Here is a 12667-nt window from a genome sequence, read left to right on the forward strand (position 1 = left end):
GAAATAAATGACATTTGGAGAGTAGAGCCATCTTGAATTCACATGTACTCTCCTTCTCTGCTAGTCTGAAAAAGCTGTTGAAAATATGCTTCAAAGTATAGTTCTGTTTTTTACAATATATTTCCTAAATCCAGAGTTAATAAATGAATAAATTAAACCAAATACAATATAATGTAGCAAATGCTAAATAATTTCTAAGACTGGGAGTCAGAGGTCTTAGAAAACATAAATGCCAATTTAAATGAAAAAGTATGTGATATATTTGTACTAGTTGTTTTGGGAGCATATAAGCAATTGATTCAAAAAAATTGTTTATTAAATCTTATACTGAGCAGAGATCAGAATAACATACTTTAAAACTGAGTACATTAAGAACTTTTAGCTAACTACTAAACTAATAAATTTTTTATTTTTATTTTTTATATTTTATTTTATTTTTTAACTTTACAATATTGTATTGGTTTTGACATATATAAAAGAACCACTTAAAATCATTTTTACTCTGGTGGGAAATTATTTATGCTTAATTAATTAGTCCAAATTTATATAACATATCTTATTGATTTTTATTTTCTTCACTTTAAGGCAACATTTGAGTTTCACTGATTTATTATGTGACTTTAGATGCCACAGGAAAATCAAGTGTGAGATTTTAAGTGAAAATTATGGTTAATAGCACATATGTAATCTATATTCTTAGAAACTTAGAAACATATCTCAAATTTGCCTTTAATTACCTAAGAAAAAAATTTTTAAAGTCCTCTATATTATTACTTTTATGTATCACCACTTATTTTACTCATTACAATATACTTATTTCATATTAATTCCATTTTATATATTTCATAGTATATAACAAGAAGAAAGAATGAAAAAAGAACAAGTTTTTTTCTGTTGCTGACATTTCGAACATGTTATAGTTTATGAGGAAATAATTAAAACTCATATTACACAGCAAAACACTCTGACCTTTTCTTAGAGATTGACATGAGTTCTTGGGCAGGTTCTGTAAAGAAATTCAGAGGTAAGATTCAGTTACTATAAGTAATTGACAGTTTCAAAGGTCACAGTTCTGGCAGCAATTTAGTTTGTAAGCCAGGGCATGGAATAAATTTATTTTTCAATTATCAATTTTCTTCCATGACTACATGACCTGCCTTTTGAGTCAGGAAGTAACAGTTAGAATTGGACATGGAACAACAGACTGGTTCCAAATAGGAAAAGGAGTACATCAAGGTTGTATATTGTCACCCTCCTTATTTAATTTATATGCAGAGTACATCATGAGAAATGCTGGGCTAGATGAAGCACAAGCTGGATTCAAGATACTGGGAGAAATATCAATAACCTGAGATATGCATATGACACCACCCTTATGCCAGAAGGTGATAAAGAGACTCTTGATGAAAGTGAAAGAGGTGAGTGAAAAAGCTAACTTAAAACTCAACGTTCAGAAAACTAAGATCATGGAATCCAGTCCCATCAATTCATGGCAAATAGATGGGGAAAAAATGGAAACAGTGGCTGACTTTATTTCTTTGGGCTCCAAAATCACTGCAGATGGTGGCTGCAGCCATGAAATTAAAAGACGCTTACTCCTTGGAAGGAAAGTTATGACCAACCTAGACAGCATATTAAAAAGCAGAGCCATTACTTTGCCAACAAAGGTCTGTCTAGTTAAGGCTATGGATTTTCCAGTAATCAGGTATGGATGTGAGAGTTGGACTATAAAGAAAGCTGAGTGCTAAAGAATTGATGCTTTTGAACTGTGGTGTTGGAGAAGACTCTTGAGAGTCCCTTGGACTGCAAGGAAATACAACCAAGTCCATCTTAAAGGAGATCAGTCCTGAGTGTTCATTGGAAGGGCTGATGTTGAAGCTGAAACTCCAATATTTTGGCCACCTGATGCGAAGAGCTGACTAATTTGAAAAGACCCTGATGCTAAGAAAGATTGAGGGCAGGAGGAGAAGGGGATGACAGAGGATGAGATGTTTGGATGGCATCACTGACTCAGTGGAGATGAGTTTGAGTAAACTCCGGGAGTTGGTGATGGGAGGCCAGGCGTGCTGTATTCTATGGGGTCGTGAACAGTTGGACACAACTGAGCTACTAAACTGAACTGAATGTTGTTTTAGATGCCACGGACTTGTGTAGAGTATATGTTCTTTAAATGTCATTGGATATTGATTTTTAAAGTATTTTTTTCTTTCTTTAAAAAGTTTTATTGAGATGTGCTTAACATTTAAAACACACAATTTGATAAAATTTGACATATGTCAAGCATATGAAATCATCATCACAGTCAAGATGAATGTGACCACAAAATCTAAAAATTTCTTATTGTATCTTTGTAATTCCTTTATCCTACAGGTTTTAAAAATACATGAGGCACATTATTTTTTAAAAATAACTTTGCTGAGTTATAGTTGACTTACAAGAACTATGGAGATTTAATGCATAGAACTTGATGAGTTTGGATACAAGGATACATTGAAGAAGCCATCACCATGATCAGGCCATTAAAGTATCCATCATCTCCAGACATTTCCTCCCATTCCCTCTCTCTGACTTTTAAAAAATATATAATTTTTTTCTTGTTTTAGTCAGAACACTTGATATAAGTGCAAAGTAGATATGTAGACTAGTATTTACAGTACTGAAATTTTGCAAACTTTGATATTTCCCATTCACCATCACTGCAACCTCTAGTCATCACTGTTCTACTTTTTGGTTCTGTGGACATGACTGTTTTAAATTCCTTATATGGAGGGCTCAAACAATGTTTGTTCTTCTATGCCTGCTTATTTCACTTGGCATACTATCTTCCAAGTCCATCCATCTTGTCACAAATAACAATAGTCTGCTTTGTGTATATATATATATGTGTGTGTGAAGTGAAATTCACTCAGTCATGTCCAGCTCTTCACAACCCTATAGACTGTAGCCCATGGAATTCTCCAAGCCAGAATACTGGAGCCTTTCCCTTCTCCAGGGGATCTTCCAAACCCAATGATGGAACTCAGCTCTCCTGCATTGCACACAGATTATTTACCAGCTGAGCCACAAGGGAAGACCAAAAATACTGGAATGGGTAGCTTGTCCCTTCTAAAAATGGATCTTCCTGACCCAGGAATCAAACTGGAGTCTCCTGCATTTCAGGTGGATTCTTCACCAACTGGGCTGTCAGGGAAGCCCATATATATCTATGCATATGTATATATCACATTTTCTTTATGCATTACTCTAGCAATGGATATTTAACTTCTTTCTATACCTTAGCTATTGTGAATTATGATAAATATGGGAATAAACTATCTCTTCAAAGTCCTAACTTCAATTCCCTTTGATTTTGGAGAATTGCTGAATCAAATGGTAACTCTATTTTTAAATTTTGAAGAAAATATACACTGTTTCTGTTGACTTGCATTTCCCTAATGATTAGCAATGCTGAACATCTTTCCACATACTCATGGGCCATTTGTATGTTTTTCTTTGGAAAAAAAAATATTCAGGTCCTTTGCCCATTTTGAAATTAAACTATTTGTTCTTTTTGCTACTGATTTATAGGAGTTCTTTCTATGTTTCTTATATTACCCTCTTATCCCCTTATCAGACATATGGTATATGAATAGTTTCTCCCATTCCATAGGTTTTTTTTCATTGACTGTTTTCGTCACTGTGCAAAAGCTTTTTAGTTTGATGTAGTCCCACTTGTTTATTTATTTATTCTTATGTTTTCTTCTATGCATTTTATGATTTCAGGCCTTACTGTTTAGCTCTTTATTTTAAGTTGATTTTTTTCTATGGTGTGAGATAAGGATCCAATTTCATTCTTTTGTTTGTGGATATCTAGTTGTATTGCCACTGTTTGTTGAAGAGACCATCTTTTCCCCATTGTGTGTATTTGACTTGGTATATTTCCCTTGTTGAAGATCAGGAGATCATATAGGATGAATTTATTTTCAGTGTCTCTGTTTTGTTCTATTGATACGTATATATGTTTTTATGCCAGTACCAGACTATTTTGATTGCTGTGGTTTCATAGCATATTTTCAAATAAGGAAGTATATCTCCTTGTTCTTCTTGCTCAAAGTACTTTTGGCTATTTGGGGTCTTTTGTGGTTCCAAATTAATTTTAAGTTTGTTTTCTATTTCTGTATAATATAGATAAATATATAGATCATTATGCTCATATTATCAGTTAATCAAAAATAAGTTTATTTGCAGATAACATCACCACCCACTTGAGCCCTCTATTACTCATTCCTGGTTCCTATTTTCTATACTACATAGCCCACACCTAAGAGTAAGGCATTTAAATTTTTTACTGTCAGAATCCAGTCTACTTCTCCAGCATCATTTCCCACCACTATCTCTGTACAGCTTCTACTCATAAGAGAATATTTAATGTTTCAATTCCATGTGTTATATTTCCATTTCCATCTATTGTTCATGTTTTCTTTCAAATTCAAATTAACATTTCAGGCTCTATCTGAAGAAATATTTTTCATTTTCTAGGGTGAGTTCTAATATTACTTTCTTTGTGGTTAAAATTAATAGTTAGAAATTACCATTTATTTTCATCACAAAGAAAGTACTGTATGTGTCAAGTCACTTTCACTTTCACTTGAAATATTACTTTGTTTGTAATTAAAATTAATGGTTAGAAATTACTGACCTTCTGTATGTGCCAGGCAGTAAGCATACAATTTCACATCTGATTCATTATTTCTGTAAAAGAGGCATTCTTGCCTTCATGTATATGAAGTACATAAGAATGGGTAAATTACACCCCAAGTCACAGTGTCTTAACCAGTTTACAGGTATTTCTGACACCATAGCCAATTCTTATTTCCCTAGAACATTTGGGCTCCCAGACAAACTTTCCTTCCATAACAACCTCATCTCACTTGCCACAAACAATGTACTTTATTGCTTCCTCATCTCTGCTAATTATGTTCTTCCTAGTTCATAGTGCTGAATTAATAGTTCTGATCATCTTGATAATTGCTTGCACAGGTGTGTAACTCTTTGAATAGATTATGAAATCATGGAAGCCATTATGATTTTGTTTTTGTTATACTCAGGGCCAAAAATCCCAAAAGGTCACAGAGAAATTCTCAGGAAATATTTGTGGAATCCTCAGATTTTATGATTATTGTTTTAATAGATCAATAGCTTATGAAGATTTGGAATTTATGATAACAGTACTTATCTTTTTATTAAAGAAAAATAATTTCACAGGGACCAATACAATATTATTTAAAAGGCATATATATATAATATCCAGTGGAGATCAGTCAGTGCATTTTAGCTGTAGCTTTAAAAATGAGGCTTGAAATTTTCTGGAAAGAAATCAAATTCACAAGGTCATATATGAATAATACAGAACAGATAGATGATATAATTTGTTTGGAATTCTATAGCAGTGTAAACATGTATTACTTGATTTCTCATGTATTAGCTTTGACAGATATGAGATTCATTTTAAACCCTTGAGATAGTTCAATTTTTCAGTCTTTTGTTTCTCCTCTAATCTTCACTAAAATACTACTTTAAAAAGTCATACTAGCAAAACATAGGGTAATGGCTATCATAGACTATTTATCTGAAAGGACACTTTCCTAATAAGTATCCTTATCCATCTGAAATTCATCTTGCTGCAATCAATCCAGGATTAATCGATTATAATGCCCAGGCAAACTGATGTTCATTCATTTTGGTCAAAAGAAAAACGTCTGGTCACTGAAGGATTTTCCTTTCAAATATCTCCTATTTTTAAATTTTAGTATGCATATCTACTTTCATTTAGGCTTCCTGAATATTAATTAATAAGCCTCAGCATCTAAGGTATCTCCAACAAGGATTTTTAGCACATGTGATGGAGTCAGAGAGAAATTCAGTTTCTCATCCAGTTAAGTCCCTTGCCTTCCAAATTTCTATCTTTTCCTCTTTTTCCTTTGCAAAAAGGAAAATTTTTTTACAAAAATTGAAATTTTTTGGCATAGTTCAAGCCACATATTAATTCTCATAGAAAGGAAAAAAAGGTTATATTATTTCTTTAAAAATACAGTCTTCAATAAAGCATTGTCATCAGTAAGTTTCATTATATATAATGCCTATGAGAGTATCTGATACTGTGATATGTACATGGACATAAGCATTGAAACAGTAGTGTTAAATAAGATAGGGCAAAGAAACATTCATTATCATTTAAATATATTCTCCATCATATATGTATATGAGAAACAAAAATAATCAGAGCAACTATGTGAACTTAAAAGGCAACAATTTAAAACAATGGGGTTATTTTCATTTATTTTCATTGCTTTTCCCCTACAACTTTTCATACAGATCTCAGATATCATTGAAAAACTTACATAGTTCCAAATGACATAAATGCACGGCTTTACTCTTTTGTGTAATATATCTACTGTGCTCATGTCTTTTGTTTTAAAAAGTAAAACATTTACATTAATTCTATGTCTTTAAAATTAGGTTAAAAGATTCAAGTAAAATTATCTTTGCATTGGTGTTAGAATATAATTTCTCTCATTTTTTTCTTCTCTCTCTCTCTCTCTCTTTTTTTAACCATACATCAATTGAACCTGAGCTGAAAATCATGGCTCATGAATATAGCATTCTCACATCCGTGGAATAACAAGTACAAATTGACCCTGAGGCAAAGATCCAGAATAGGTCTCTTTGGATGCTACTTGCTTTATTTTTCCTATGAGGGTCTTAATTTTAAGCAAGGATGAGGAGGGGGTGGTTGACGGAATAGCAAGCAGTGGAAGTTATTTTTTTCCTAGGTATTTGAAATGCATTGAGTGGCACCAGCTTACCTCTGTCTTTTTGGCTATTTCCTTGTTTAAGTAATGCCACTTAGGACAAACACCATGGGAGAAACTCTCAAAGGTCTTATATCAAAAGAACCGGTGGCATGAGGTCAGTTCTTCTGCCTTTCCTCATGTATTAATTACAGCAAGTCCCCTACATAAGAACCTTCAAGTTGTGAACTATCAAAGATGCAAACGTTCATCTGGTTACAGTAAAGAAACCCAAACCTGTGCTATCCATGTCAGACATGTGTGAAATTGCACCTTGCCCTCCATCTCCTATTGCTGATGATTCTTCAGCTCCAGGATCTCCCACCTCTTCTTCCTCCTCCGGTCAGTAACTCTTCTTGCCCGTTCACTTGATGCCAGACCCTGGATGCCAGCTGTTTAGCTGTATTTTTTCAAGATACTATACTGTAAGGTTAAAAATGTTTTCTTTACTTTCTGTGCTTGTTTTATATGTATTATTTGTGTGAAAAGCATTGCAGTATAAATCTACCACTGCACAGAACTATATAGCTGATTGTGTTAGTTGAGTAGCTAGGTTACATTTGTTGGACTTAGGAACAAATTGGATTTAGGAACCATGCTCTTCATGCTCTTCGAATGGAACTCATTCATATGTAGGGAACTTACTGTATCATTTGATACTCATAGAACTGCAGGACAGATTTTATTCTTTCTATCATATATGTGTATATATATAAACAAATGCTCAGAAGTTAAGCCTCATATGAAAGAATCAAATAGTTAATTGCTTTTGCCAGGACTTAAACCCAAACTATATCATCCCCAGTTTAATTTTCTTTCCACCATATTCCATCTGTTGTGACACATTTGGTAAGCGTGCCAAGTGGAAGATAATTTAAAACCATTATTTTTGTCCTTAAAACAATTCTGAAGTTTAATTTTAGAATGCCTATTTTTCAGATGCAAATCTGTAGCTGGGATAAGTTAAATGATTTACTCCTGCAATTAGTGATGGTAGGACATCTGTATGTGTCTCGGGTTACAGATCCTATATTGTGCTATTTTTCTGTAGTAAGTGTTCACTGGGAGGTTGGAAGTTTATACAATTACGCATTGCATAACTCTGTAAAGCAAGTCTGGAATTTTTTAATTAAATCTGGTTTGTGAGCAGTGCCAATACGTGGGGGATGTATAGACATTTATAGGAACATATGAAATATTAATGTAATAATGACTAATTTGATATTAAACACTTGAAACTTTGTTTATGACTTCAGATGCATCATAAAATTTCCTTAAAACATTAAGTAATCAATACTTAATGAAGAACCAAATGTATTATCCTAGGCATAGTCCAATAATTTTTTTCAGTAAAAATGAAAATATTTAGTTATGAATGCATTTTGGAGATTATCAAGTTAATAGCATTAACTTTACACAACTAACTAACAGATTATTTCTGAAAAATGCCAAAGAGGAAAATGGAAACAAACAAACCAAAAAGAAAAGAAAATATAACTGAAGCTAAAGTCTTTTGGGCCATTAGTCAGGGCCATTGTTCCCTATTAAGACTGCAGAGGTGAGATTATGCCATTTAAATTTTTTTCCTCTTAACTTCTTGAGTTATTTCCTTTGATCTCTCATTCATATATGTGTACATGCATGTATTATTATCTATATGTGTATATTGTGAGTGTGTGTGTGTGTCTAAACACCCTCCATTCTAAAATTGAGCAACTCTGTATCACATAAAATATAATTTGCTACATTGTTAAACTGACTTTTGAAAAATTTTGGTTGTTGAATCTATCATTTTTTCCTTTACCGGGCTTTCATAAACCTTCACTGAGTCAATCCTTAACTAAATATTCATCCTCAAATACTGCAAATCTTTTTAAAATCTACAGAAAAGTTCACATGTTTTTGCAATATGCCTCACACCATCATGTTCCCTACCTTAATGTATTTATAACAATTATTTTTCCATTAATTTTGTGATATTATAATTTGATTAATGCCTGAACTTCTGACTAATATAAGGAGCAGTGAAGGTATGGAGAATATCAACTTTTGCCTATCTTTTATCACCCAATGCTCAAAATAATATCTGGATTATTGAATATGTTAATAAATATCTGTTAAGTGAAAAATATTTACTATTTACAGTTTTATAGTTTATCTCTTCTTTCTTAAACTTTATAATAAATATTTTTATAGATTTTAGTAGATTATTTTCAATTTAAATTGCACATATAAAAATTATAATATTTAAATAACACAAAATACAGAGCTTTTTATTTGTCCATAAATCATGTTTGGTAATATTTATGCCATATTTTATATTTTGTTCTTGCTTTGCTTTTCCACAAAAGACATTCTAGTTCTGTAGCCTGTTCATCTGGAATTGACAATCAATTTTATCATTCTAAGTTGAAGTTTAATAATGTAATAAACATTTTTTTGGTGTCAGCTATGAAAAAAAATGTTTAGAAAAATTAAGCGCTTCAGCATATATATATACATATATATATATATATATATATATATATATATATATATATAAATTAAGTGCTTCAGAAGAGTTACCAGGGTTTTCTATTTGATTTAAACTGGCTGAAATTTTAAGTTGTATTTAGTAATGTAGGAGTAATAACAATAGTATTATAGATGACAAGCTACTTTGATTGTTAAGGACTTGATATTTCTTCGGCCACCTAACTTCTCTAAGACAGCACTTTGGGTACCTTAGGATAATAATTAAAAGTTGGTTTATTCCTTTATATACTGTCATTGATATGGCAGTTGGATTTATGAACAGTGCTAATTTGCATATTCAACAGATATTTATTGGGCTTCTACTATGCATGATGCTAATGGTTCCCTAGATTTGGTCTCCTCAAAATCAAATTTTAGCAAGTACTGCAGGCATCAGCCGGAGAAGGCAATGGCATCCCACTCCAGTACTCTTGCCTGGAAAACCCATGGATAGAGGAGCCTGGTAGGCTGCAGTCCATGGGGTCGCTAAGAGTTGGACACGACTGAGCGACTTCCCTTTCACTTTTCACTTTCATGCATTGGAGAAGGAAATGGCAACCCACTCCAGTGTTCTTGCCTGGAGAATCCCAGGGACGGGGGAGCCTGGTGGGCTGCTGTCTCTGGGGTCGCACAGAGTAGGACACGACTGAAGTGATTTAGCAGCAGCAGCAGCAGGCATCAGCTGACTAAATACACAGTTATTGGTTCACAATTGTTACAAAAGAGAAATATACATTCCTGTGAGATCATCAAATGGGTAACTGCTGAATCTCAGAGGTTAGGAAAGATCTCCTTGATTATGGGACTATTGAGATAAGGAACTGAGTGTGTGCATGCTCAGTCGTGTCCGACTCTGCAACCGCATGGACTGTAGCCCACTAGACTCCTCTGTCCATGGAATTTTCCAGACTAGAATACTGGAGTGGGTTGCCATTTCCTTCTCTAGGGCATCCTCCCAACTCAGGAATCCAGCCCATATCTCCTGAACTGGCATACAGATTCTTTACTGCTGAGCCACTAGGGAAGCCCTGAAGTTAATGATAGAAGACTACCGTCTGTTTTAATGATAGTTGAAACTCTGGATCCTAGAACAGTGTCTTGCCGTGAGCCATTAAAAAAGTGAATCTGAAACATGAGAGATTATATGTTATACCTTTTATTGAAAATTTTTCATCCAGTAATTTTAAGATATAATTCATATACTCCACAATTCACTCATTTAAATTGTACAATTAAGTGACTTTAGTGCATTTGCAGAATTGTGCAACTATCACCTCAAATGGTTTTAGAGTATTTTAATCATCTTCATCAAAGATTCGGCACCCATTACATGTGCATTTCTCTCCACTCCATTCCCCTGATTTTGTTGTTGTTGCTTTTTACTTGCAAAAATCGCATCTGACTCTTTGAGACCCCCATGGATTGTATAGACTCCTCTGTCCATGGGATTTCCCAGCAAGAACACTGGAATGGGTTTCCATTTCCTCCTCCAGGGGATCTTCCCAATACAGGGACTGAACCTGAGTCTCCTGCATCTCTTTGCACTGGCAGGCAAATTCTTTACCACTGAGCCACCTGGGAAGCCCTGAAGAACTAAGGACTGTGTTGAAAGTGGAGCTGGGTGAATGTGAGGAGGGAGTTGTTCAAGAAAAGAGAAAAGCAGTATTTGCTACATGAAGATTCATGTTGGAACTAAGTGTGGGCATTGTAACAACAAGAGGGTGTTCAAGCAATTGTTACAGAGATTGCAAAGATTTAAAGGATCCCAGAAGAAAAGCAAATGAAAGCTCTTATAGATTTCAAGGAAAGGAGAAAGACAATCTCATTTGGATTTTATTTTCTTTTTTATAATTTTATTTTTAAAATTATTTTTATTCATTTATTAAAAATTTTTTTATGTTATTCAACTGCACTGTGACATGCAGGATCTTAGTTCTCTGATCAGGAGAACTGTGTCCCCTGCTTTGGAAGGTTAGAGTCTTAACCACTGGACTGACAGAGAATTCCTTCATGTGGATTTTCATATGACACCTATGCATGGAATACAGATTAGAGGAGGAAGACTGATAATGAGGCTACTTTGTTAGTCCAAGCAAAAGGCAATGCTAACCTTGTCAAGGTGATACAAACCAGTCAATCCCAAAGGAAACCAACCATGAGTATTCATTGGAAGGCTTGATGCTGAAGCTGAAGCTCCAGTACTTTGGCATTAGAGCTTATGTGAAAAATCGACTCATTAGAAAAGATCCTGATATTGGGAAAGACTGAAGGCAAAAGGAGAAGGGGGCAGCAGAAGATGAGGTGGTTAGAAAGCATCACTGACTCAAGGAACATGAATCTCAGTGAACTCTGTGAGATAGTGGACGGGGGACCCTGGCATGGTGCAGTCTATGGAGTTACAAATATTCAAGACACTACTTAGCAACTGAACAACAAACAATGTGTCCATTGAAAGATCATGGGGAATTGTTGTAAAAAACATTATTTAAAGTTTACTGGTTCCTAAATTGTATCAGAGGAAAAGTTCAACATTATTCAAAATTCTACTGCTTTCTAAACTGTATCAGAGAAAAAGTACATGATTTAACCTCTAATGTGAAAGTTAAATGAAATTGAAAGTGTTAGTCACTCAGTCATGTCCAACTCTGCGACTCATGGACTATAGCCTGACAGGCTCCTCTGTTCATGGAATTCTCCAGGCAATAATAGTAGAGTGGATTGCCATGTCCTTCTCCAGGGATCTTGCTGACCCAAGAATTGAACTCAGGTCTCTTGCTTTGTGGACAGGTTCTTTACTGTTTGAGCTACCTGGGAATGTAATGAAGTCAAACATTTTCTAGGCTTTTGTCATCTGTAGTACATTAAAACAAATGAAAAACTGATTTGTTTCTGTTGTGATATGGTTGAACTTTGATAGTTAAGAATTCCCAAACTTACTTTACTTGAGAATAAGAATTGTGTTCTAACAGCAATGATAATAATATGATTATTATTGTTAAAAATAAAGCCATATGGCATAATCACTAATCCTCTTCAGTTTTGCAATGATGTGGTTCTTATTGCAGTGCACATGGAGAAAGGAAGCCTTCTGATTTCTCTGAATTACTGAAACTCTTCTGAAATCCAAACTGCTGGATTAAGATTGTTGAAAGCCTGTGGTGTCTGGGGAATCTGTGTGCTGTAGCATGGAGATTGCTTGTCAGCTGACTCAACCACCTTGAAAAGGAACAAAAGTGTGACAAAAATGGTCTTTGTTGATGTTTAAAAAGCCCCTGGGACTCCATGTCTATTCAAAATACCAAACAATTCCCTCCTCGAGTAAT

The sequence above is a fragment of the Bos indicus x Bos taurus genome, chromosome 16 (genome assembly GCF_003369695.1).
Source record: "Bos indicus x Bos taurus breed Angus x Brahman F1 hybrid chromosome 16, Bos_hybrid_MaternalHap_v2.0, whole genome shotgun sequence".
In the NCBI taxonomy this organism is placed as follows: domain Eukaryota; kingdom Metazoa; phylum Chordata; class Mammalia; order Artiodactyla; family Bovidae; genus Bos; species Bos indicus x Bos taurus.